The sequence below is a fragment of the Eriocheir sinensis genome, chromosome 6, assembly GCF_024679095.1.
Source record: "Eriocheir sinensis breed Jianghai 21 chromosome 6, ASM2467909v1, whole genome shotgun sequence".
NCBI classification, from domain to species: domain Eukaryota; kingdom Metazoa; phylum Arthropoda; class Malacostraca; order Decapoda; family Varunidae; genus Eriocheir; species Eriocheir sinensis.
The window spans coordinates 3190603-3200586 of NC_066514.1; the positions used below are offsets into that span (position 1 = coordinate 3190603).

General features: G+C 47.4%; 1 non-coding gene across 1 annotated transcript; it reads left to right on the forward strand.

Moving 5' to 3' along the window:
* Nucleotides 1-652: 652 nt before the first annotated feature.
* Nucleotides 653-726, forward strand: Trnaa-cgc (transfer RNA alanine (anticodon CGC)). Its single transcript has one exon. It is a non-coding gene; the product is annotated as a tRNA-Ala (tRNA).
* The last annotated feature ends 9258 nt before the right edge of the window (nt 727-9984 follow it).

Below are 9984 nucleotides of genomic sequence, written 5' to 3' on the forward strand. Positions count from 1 at the left end.
CCCCAAAATAGATGATGCATAAACTGATCACAAATGCGTTGATATGTATTATGAATGAGTGATGATGTTTTCTCTTTTTTCTCGCTTAGAGGGGCCGTTAAGAAACACGATCCCCGCTGCTACCGGGTTAAGGGGGTAAACTATCAAGCCTTCGCAGGGGGGCCGTTGAGCGGGCGGCAGCCGTCATTAGCCGTGCAGGAGCGGCGCCGCGGGAGGAGAAATGGCTTGCATGTAATTAGGTGTAGAGTGCGCCGCCTTCTCGCGCCGGGGACTATCGGAAAAAAGCTTTATTGCACGCGTTTTCGATATACACCGATTTAATTATTCACGAAGCGGAGACGTAATGGTAGTAAGGGGGGGTGCAGGGCCTGGTTGTGTGTGTGGGTGGGTTGCTGTGTGTTTTTGGGGGTCGGGGAGTCCAACTTTTTCTTTCAATAATATCCTTACTTCCATATTTAATTATTCACGGAGCGGAAACGTAATGGTAGTAAGGGGGGGTGCAGGGCCTGGCTGTGTGTGTGGGTCGGTATCTGTGTGGTTTTTTGGGGGTCGGGGAGTCCAACTTTTTCAATGATTCTCTTACTTCCATATTTAATCTCCCGTATGGCACACAGCCTAGAGGACCCGGGTTCGATTCCTGGGAGTTGAATGGGGCTTCGTGGTGCAGTGGTTAGCACATTCGGCTCGCAACCAAGAGAGCCCGGGTTCGATTCCCGGGCGGAGTGGAAAAATTTGGGCGGCTTTTCCGATACCCTACGCCCCTGTCCACCCAGCAGTGAATGGGTACCAGGTATTAATCGGGGGTTGTGTCCCGTCCCCTGGGGTATGTTCCCTTCTCTTATAATTCCTTCCCCTCCTGTCTCTCTTTCTTCGGCATATGACCACAGATGTTGCGCCGACTAAACGAAACTTTCCAACTTTCCTGTGAGTTGAAAGATGGATGGGCAGATGCGAGGTTCCAGTCGTACCCAAAAATACCTCAATATGGAGTTCCAAGCTCAAAATAATAAAGAAACGCGAATTCAGCACATGATCAGACTGTAACACACACACACACAACATGGATCATCTTCTAATCGTGTCTCATTCTCCTCATCCTTTTGTGTGAATGGCTCGGTTTTATGTTTCCTCTGCACATTATCTTCCCCCCTCCTCCTCCTCCTCCTCCTCCTCCTCCTCCCTGGGTTCAAGAGGTAATTTCGTGTGATCCCATCTCGCACCCTCTCTCGACCCTTTCCCTCGCCTGCAAAGAAGAACGGGAAGGTGCATTGAAAACGTCCTCACTCATCGCTGGTCTGTGTGTGTGTGTGTGTGTGTGTGTGTGTGTGTGTGTGTTTAGCCCGTGTTCCCCTCACAACACACACACACTCACTCACACACACACTCCCCTCCCCGCTCCCCTCCCCAAGCACTCCTCTGTTGATTGAGTAGTCTGAGGTCGGGTTTACCATGAGGCCTCACGGAAACACTTACCTCGTGTGTGTGTGTGTGTGTGTGTGTGTGTGTGTGTGTGTGTGTGTGTCGTGTGTGCGTGGGGCGTGTCGTATCGGCCGCCGCTGCCTCCTCCCCTCCGCCCTGGACACATATTTCACGGCACTTTGTCGCGGCGGGGTAAAATACAGCGGAATACAGAAACTTATACCAAGCTCGAATAAAATTTGGTCCTGCGCCGCGCCGTGCCGCCCTCCTTCACTGCATGTTGATCTTCCTTCTTCTTTCCTATGATGGTTACACTTTTATTTTCCTTCACTCCTTCTTTCTCTTTCTTCTTCCTTTTCTCATTATTCTTCCTTCCTTTTATGGTTGCAATGTCCTTCACTCGTTCTTTCTCTCTCTCTCTCTTCCTTTTATCATGTTTTATTTTCCCTCTCCATTTTTCCTCCTTTCTCATCCTTTTTCCCTCCTACTCGTTCTTTCCCTTCTCTTCCTTCTTTTCCTTCTTTTCCTTCTTCCTTTTTTTCTTCTTTCTCCTCCTCCTCATCCTCCCTTTTCTGCCCTTCCTTTTTTTTTCCTCTTCTTCCTTCTTCCTTTCCTTATATGTTTTCCTTTCCTCCGCTTTTCCTTATTTTCCTTCCTTCCCCTCTTTTCCCTTTTCTGCTGCCATTCCTTTCCTTCTTTTCCCTCTCCCTATAAGTTTAATTTCTATAGTTTTCCCTTATTTTCCCCTTTCCCTTATTTTCGTTCTCTGTTCCTTCTCTCCTGTTTTCCTCTCTCCTTAATTTGTTTTCTTTCCTCTGTCCTATTCAACCTTTCCTGTTTTCCTTTCCTTTTCCTCTTTATTTCTATTTCCCTTTCTCTCTTTTTCTTTACCCTTTGCTTCCTTTCTTTTCCTCTTTGCCTCGTTTCCATTTCTGCTAACTGCCAACCATCCCTTCCTTCCTTCCTTCCTTCCTTCCTTCCTTCCTTCCATTCCATCCTTTCCTTTCTTCCTTCCTTCCTCTCATATTCATTTTTTCCTTCCCTTTTCCTTCCTTCCTTTCCATCCTTTTCTCCTCCCTCCTTCCTTCCTTCTTTCCTCCCTCTTTCCTTCCTCCGTCATTCCATTCTTCATTGCTCTTCCCTTAATTTCTCTCTCATTCCTTCCTTCCTCTCTCTTTCCTTCCTTCCTCTCTGTTCCCTCCCTGCCTTCCCCTCTCTTTCCTTCCTTCCTCTCTCATTCCTCCCTTCCCTGTTCCCTCATTCCTCCCCTATTAACACCTTTTCCATTGTTTTTTTTTTCGTCCACGGCTCCCCTTTTGACTTCCCTCCCTTCCACTTTCACGCCTGTCTGTGTTTATGTAAGTCGATTTGTTTGTTTGTATGTATCTATGTGCTTTACGTGTGCGGGGCCTTTCTGTCTCTCTATGTATATATGTATGTATGTATGTATGAATGGAGATTACGTTATGCAGAAGGGGATTTGGGAGGCGTGTTGTGAGGCAGTGGGTGATGGAGTGGCTCAGTGGAGGTGGTGGTGGAGGTGGAGGTGGTGAAAATCGAGTGTTTTGGTGCGAGGTGTGAGTGTGGTTTCGGGGTGTCGTGTGTAGTGGAGTGAAGGGGTGGGGTGGGGTGCTGAGAATGGGGGGGGACGGGAAGGGGTGCAGTGGGGTAGGGAATGGCTGGGATGGGGTGCTGATGGATTGTGAAGGGGTCGTGAAGAGCTGGGATGGGGTGGTTAAGGGCTGGGATGGGGTGGTAGAGAGCTGGGTATGGGGTGGTAGAGAGATTGGATGGGGTGGCTAAGGGTTGTGAGGGAGTCGTGAAGGGCTTGGATGGGGTGGTAGAGAGCTGGGTATGGTGTGGTAGAGAGGTTGGATGGGGTGGCTAAGGGTTGTGAGGGAGTCGTGAAGGCCTTGGATGGGGTATATGGAGAGTTAGGGTGGGGTGGTGTAGGGCCGGGGTGGGGTGTTGGAAGGGCTGGGATGGGGTGTTGGAAGGGCTGGGATGGGGTGTTGGAAGGGCTGGGATGGGGTGTTGGAAGGGCTGCGTGGAGTGGTGTGGCAGAATCAGAGGGTTGGTAGTGAACGGCTTGGCTAGGTTCATGTGTTTTAGGGAAGGTCTTTCACGGTACACTTCGAGGCCCGTTTCAGCGTCGCGAGAGAACATTCACTTTTTCCTTCTTTTTCTTCCTCGTCATTGTCTTAATCTTAGTTTTCTTCATCTGCTTCTTCTTCTTCATCTTCTTTGTCTTCATCTTCTTCCTCTTCGTCTTCCTCTTCTTCTTCCTCTCCTTTGTTTCAGGTTAGCAAGATAGGAACCACCTTGTCTTTGCTTCCTCACCAACAGATATGCAACGGCCATCCTCCTTGCTCCTGTTCACTCAGAGATGCCCGTTATATCACCTCAGAATCCAACTTCCTCTTCGTCTTCTTCCTCTTCTTTGTTTCAGGGTTGCAAGAGAGGAACCACATTGTCATTGCTTCCTCACCAACAGATATCCAGCGGCCATCCTCCTTGCTCCCGTCCACTCAAAGATGCCCGTTATATCACCTCAGAATCCAACATCCTCATCGTCTTCTTCCTCTTCCTCTTCTTTGTTTCAGGGTTGCAAGATAGGAACCACATCGTCATTGCTTCCTCACCAACAGATATCCAGCGGCCATACTCCCTGCTTCCGTTCACTCAAAGATGCCCGTTATATCACCTCAGAATCCAACGGCGCCTCTAAGCAGTTTTTCGCCTCCGTTAAACTCCATATTCTTCACTCACAATTACTTTCTTCTTGGCCTATTTGCGTCAGACCGTTACCACTCCGATGCTACTAATGTATTGGATATAGGCCATTAACCGGTAAAAGTGGCTTGCAGAGGCCTCGTAAGGAACGGAGTTTGGCAGACTGGTAATGTCGAGGGAATGGTCCAGGAAGGGAGAGCTTGTATCTTGGGACACGCAGCTTTTTTTAAATTTTTACAACAAGGAGACAGCTCAAGGGCACACACACTAGAAAAGGAAACAATAATAAAAAAAAGCCCGCTACTCGCTGCTCCTAAAAACAAAGAATCCAAAGAGGTGGCCGAAAGAGAGGTCAATTTCGGGAGGAGAGGTGTCCTGATACCCTCCTCTTGAAAGAGTTCAAGTCGTAGGCAGGAGGAAATACAGATGAAGGACGATTGTTCCAGAGTTTACCAGCGTGAGGGATGAAAGAGTGAAGATGCTGGTTTACTCTTGCATAAGGGGTTTGGACAGTATAGGGATGAGCATGAGTAGAAAGTCGTGTGCAGCGGGGTCGCGGGAAGGGGGGAGGCATGCAGTTGGCAAGTTCAGAAGAGCAGTCAGCGTGAAAATATCGATAGAAGATAGAAAGAGAGGCAACATCGCGACGGAATTTAAGAGGTAGAAGACAATCAGTAGGAGGAGGAGAGCTGATGAGACGAAGAGCCTTAGACCCGTATATAATAAGTCTTTCGTATAGGTTGTCTTAGTATTTCCATCGGTAGCTTTATGAGCCTGGGGATAGTTTGAGAAGGCTTCTGAACCGTGAACTTGAAAAAAATAAAACATTCTCAAACTTGTCTAGTCTTACACACCTACATATAATAAGGCTTTCGTATAGGTTGTAGGTATATCCATGGGTAGTTTTATGAGCCTAGTGATAGTTTGACAAGGCTTCTGTGCCCGCTCCCATGAACACGAACCCCCCCCCCCCCCCCCTCATGAGAACCCGTCTAACCTCCTCTGTAGCCTTTGAAAATAGCGGTTTTGAGAGCCCCAAGCGACTGAGGATGCGGGTTTGAGTACCTGATGGGGGGAGGCAGGTGGGAGCTTTTAGTACTGCCAGGGGACTGCGAAATAGGTCGTGAGTGTGACGCTTGAAGTGAAATTGGGTCTCAGGAAGAAAGATTGGACGAGCTGTGTAAGGGAGAGTACGGAAGGGGAGGATAAGGGAGGGGAAGTGATGGAGTAGTATGTGGCAGGGGAGTGTAGGGGAGAATTTGGTAGGGGGTGGTGTGGTAGGGGATGGTGTGACTTGGATGTGGTAGGGGTGTATTGTAGGGGGTGCTGTTGCTGGGATGTGTGACGGAGTGGTGATTAGGGGCTTGTTGTTGTGTGGTAGTGGTGTAGTGGTGTTGTGGAGTGGTATTTGTGTCTCCCCTTCCCTCCCCTCCCCTCCCCTTCCTCCCCCTCCTCCTCCCCTTCCCCTTCCCTCCCCTCCATCTCTACCTCCCTTAATCCCTACCCCTCCCCTCCTTCATAGATCCCTTCTCCTCCCTCCCCCTTCCTCCTTCCTCCCCCTCCTCCCCCTCCCCCCCCTTCCCCTTCCCTCCCCTCCATCTCTGCCTCCCTCCTCCCCACCCATCCCCCTCCTTCATCCCTCCCTACTCCTCCCTCCCTTCCTTTCATCCCCTACCCCTCCCCTCCCCTCCATCTCTGCCTCCCTTCCTCCCCACCCATCCCCCTCCTTCATCCCTCCCTACTCCTCTCTCCTTCCCTTTTCCTCCTTCTCCTCCCTTCATTCCTACTCCCCACCTTACTTTCATCCCCTAACCCTCCCCTTCCCCCCCTCCCCCTCCCCACAGCTAACAAGCTTGATTTATTTCCGATGGTATTGTTTTCATTCATATATTTTTTACCGCCGCGCACACGTGAAATTCGGTCAGCTGATGTGATTGTCATTGTTTATATATGTAGTTAGCGGCTAATTGGGGTTTGTATTTTGTTAGCCACGCCGCGCTGGACCGCCCGAAGCCGCTATCCTATCCTGTATTGATTGAGGTTGTATTTGTGGAGTGGGTGTGTGGGTGTGGGGTTTAGGGGTTGTCTAGATGTTATGATGTTGGTTGTGGGTTGATGTTTTAATGATTTAGTTCACTTTTGGTTGCTTGTATTTTTTTTTTTAATTTCGTGTTTTTTTCTTCAAATTTCTCTTCGTGTCATCTGCCGTCTCTTCCCCTTTTGTTAAATTTCTCCGTTATTTTTTTGTTTATTTTTTATCCTTTCCATTCCAGTTTTCCCCTTCCGTCTTTCCTTCCCTCCTCCTCCTTTTGTTTTTCTTCTTTTTTTCCTGTTTTTCTTATCCTTTTTTAATACTTTTTCTCCCATTTCCCCTTCCGTCTTTTCACTCCCCTTTCGCTTTTTCCTTCCTCGGCTTCAATCTTCGTTTTTTATGCGTTTTTTTTTTTTATATGTATTTTCAAGTCTTGTCTCCCTTCAATCCCCTTCCATCCCTTCACCGTCATTCCGTTTCTTAATACTTTTTCTCCCATTTCTCCTTTCGTGTTTTCAATCCTTCGTTTTCTCCTTCCTCGGCTTCAATCTTCGTTTTTTTCCTGTTTTTTTTTTTATATGTATTTTCAAGTCTTGTCTCCCTTCAATCCTCCTTCCATCCCCTCACTGTCATTCCATTTTTCAATACTTTTTCTCCCATTTCTCCTTTCGTGTTTTCAATCCTTTGTTTTCTCCTTTCTCGGCTTCAATCTTCGTTTTTATGTGTTTTTTTATATGTATTTTCAAGTCTTGTCTCCCTTCAATCCCCTTCCATCCCCTCACTGTCATTCCATTTTTCAATACTTTTTCTCCCATTTCTCCTTTCGTGTTTTCAATCCTTTGTTTTCTCCTTTCTCGGCTTCAATCTTCGTTTTTTATGTGTTTTTTTTATATGTATTTTCAAGTCTTGTCTCCCTTCAATCCCCTTCCATCCCCTCACTGTCATTCCATTTTTCAATACTTTTTCTCCCATTTCTCCTTTCGTGTTTTCAATCCTTCGTTTTCTCCTTTCTCGGCTTCAGTCTTCGTTTTTTATGTGTTTTTTTTATATGTATTTTCAAGTCTTGTCTCCCTTCAATCCCCTTCCATCCCCTCACCGTCATTCCATTTCTTAATACTTTTTCTCCCATTTCTCCTTTCGTGTTTTCAATCCTTCGTTTTCTCCTTTCTCGGCTTCAATCTTCGTCTTTTTCCTGTTTTTTTTTATATGTATTTTCAAGTCTTGTCTCCCTTCAATCCCCCTTCCATCCCCTCACCGCCATTCCGTTCCCTTTCCCAACTTTTTTTTATTTCTCTTAATTTTCTTTGATTAATGTTTTGCAATCTCCTCTTCCCTTCCCTCCTCCTCCTCCTTTTGTTTCTTTTCTTTTTTCCTTTTTTAATACTTTTTCTTTCATTTTTTTCCATGTATACTTTTTTTCATATAATTTTTCATTTTTCATATATACTTATTTTCCTGTCCCTATTTGTCCTGTCCTTTCCCATTCATTCCATATATATATACTTTTCCCCGCGCCGCCTTCACCAAACATATTTGTTTTTCCATCTCTCTCTCTCTCTCTCTCTCTCTCTCTCTCTCTCTCTCTCTCTCTCTCTCTCGCTCTCGCTCTCGCTCTCTCTCTCTCTTCCATCCCATCACCTCCCTTCACTGCGACCTCTATTTCTCATTTTTCCATGTTATTTTTCTTTTCCTGTTCCATTTATCATTAGTCATCTTCCCCCTCCTTCCCTTCCCTTCCTTCCCTTCCCTTCCCCTCCCCTCCTTCCCTTCCCCTACCACACCTTGCATTAGTTGTCATCCCCGACCCCCTCCCTTTCCTTCCTTCCCCTTCCATTCCACTATCTCTCATCCCTTCCCCTTCCTCTCCCTTCCTCTTCCGTTTTCTCTCTCTCCTTCTTCCCCTTTCTTTCTCTCCCTCTTCCCCTTTCTCTCCCTCTCCCCCTCTCCCCTCGCATTTGTTATCTACCATCTCCCCGCAACTTCCCTTTACCTTTCTTCCCCTCCCTGCTCCCTCCACTTCCTTCCCTTCCCTCCCTACCCTCCCCTCTCCTCTCCCCTTCTGTTTCATCTCCCCTTTTTTTTTTCCCTTTTTCTCTTCCTCCTCGCATTAGTCATATTTCTTGTCCTCTCCCCTTCACCTCTCCTCCCCTCCCTTTCCCTTCCCTTCCCTTCCTCTCCCTTCCCTTCCCTTCCCCTTCCTTCCTTCCCTTCCCATCCCATCCCTTCCCTACCCCTCCCTTCCCATCCCTTCCCTTCCCTTCCCTTCCCTTCCCTTCCTCTCCCTTCCCTTCCTCTCCCTTCTCTTCTCTTCCCTTCCCTTCTCTTCTCTTCCCTTCCCTTCCTTTCCCCTCCAATCTCTGACTTCTTGGCTTATGACGTCAAAATTAGTTCCCTCCCCAGCTGGTCCATCTCCTTAATTTACATAGAGATGCGATGTGGTTTGGCGCGTCTGTGCACCCCCTGACACACACACTCTCTCTCTCTCTCTCTCTCTCTCTCTCTCTCTCTCTCTCTCTCTCTCTCTCTCTCTCTCTCTCTCTCTCGTCATCCCAACTCCTGTTCTTCTTTTTCATTTTGCTGGAATTGCAATTTTTTTTTTCTTATTCCATTGTTATGTCCGGTTTTTTTTTTGTTTTTTTTTCAAGTGATGGCGTTTTTTTTTTTTTTTTTTGGCGGAGCTGAAATTGGCGGTGTGAAAAATGTTAGCGAGGATCATAAATTCGGCGAAGTCTGAAAGGCAAGTTAACTGCATTTGTGTTTCGTGAAATTTATTGGGTGGAGTGTGTAAGTGTGGACTGACTGTGGCGGGGGAGGTGGAGGAGGAGGTGGAGCTGGAGGGTGGAGGAGGTACTGGTCGTGGTAGTTATGGTGTGTTGATGTTGGTAGAATATGGTCTTAGTAGAGGAAAGGAATGGTGATGGTTTGGTCGTGGTGGTAGTGGTAGTGATGACGCTGGTAGAATGTGGTCTTATTAGTGAGAATGGATGATGGTGGTGGTTGGACAGAAGAGGAGGAGGTGGAGATGGCCGTGTTTGTGTTTATGATAAGGGAATGTTACTTTACTCATGGCAGCGAGAGATAGTTTTAACAGTAACAATAAATAAAGAAATGCAAAGAAGAGAGGAAAGAGGAGAGCGAAGCTGACACCATACTTGGGATCCTGAGTAATGGTGACAGGTATTGGTGGAGGTGATAGTGGGGGTAAATGCATTAGTCGTGCTGTATGGTGACGGGTCTTGGCGAGAGGAGACGAGGGATAAAGTGGTCTGGCCTCGGGGTAAGTGTTCACTTCGAGGCATAAATTTGATTGTGAGGAAGTGCATGGCGGTGGAGGCGTGAGAGGAGGCGAAGTGGAGGTGTTGCTGTGAGTTGCAAATGTGTGTGTGTGTGTGTGGGTGTGGGTGTGAAGGAGTGGGTAGGGTGTGTAACTTGTGTTAGTGGAATGGTGTTGAAACCAGGGATGTTGCAGGCGAGAGAAGGATGGTAGGTGATGTAGGATTGGATAGAAAGCGGATGGGGTAGAAAAAGTGGATGTGTGTGATGGTGGTGGTGGTGGTGGTGATGGAGTGGTCGTAAGAGTGGATCGTAGTGGTGATGAAGGAGTCGTAAGAGTGGATAGTGGTAGTTTAGGATGGACTTTTAGTGGTGGGATGTTGTGGTATTGATCGTGTGGTAGTAGTGGTAGGTGGGTAGTGGTCGTGACTTATAGTGGTGGTGGTATTGGTTAGTGTTAGTGGTTTAGTGGTAATGGTGATGGGTGGATAGTGAGGGTGACTTATCGTGGTGGTGGTATCGGTTGT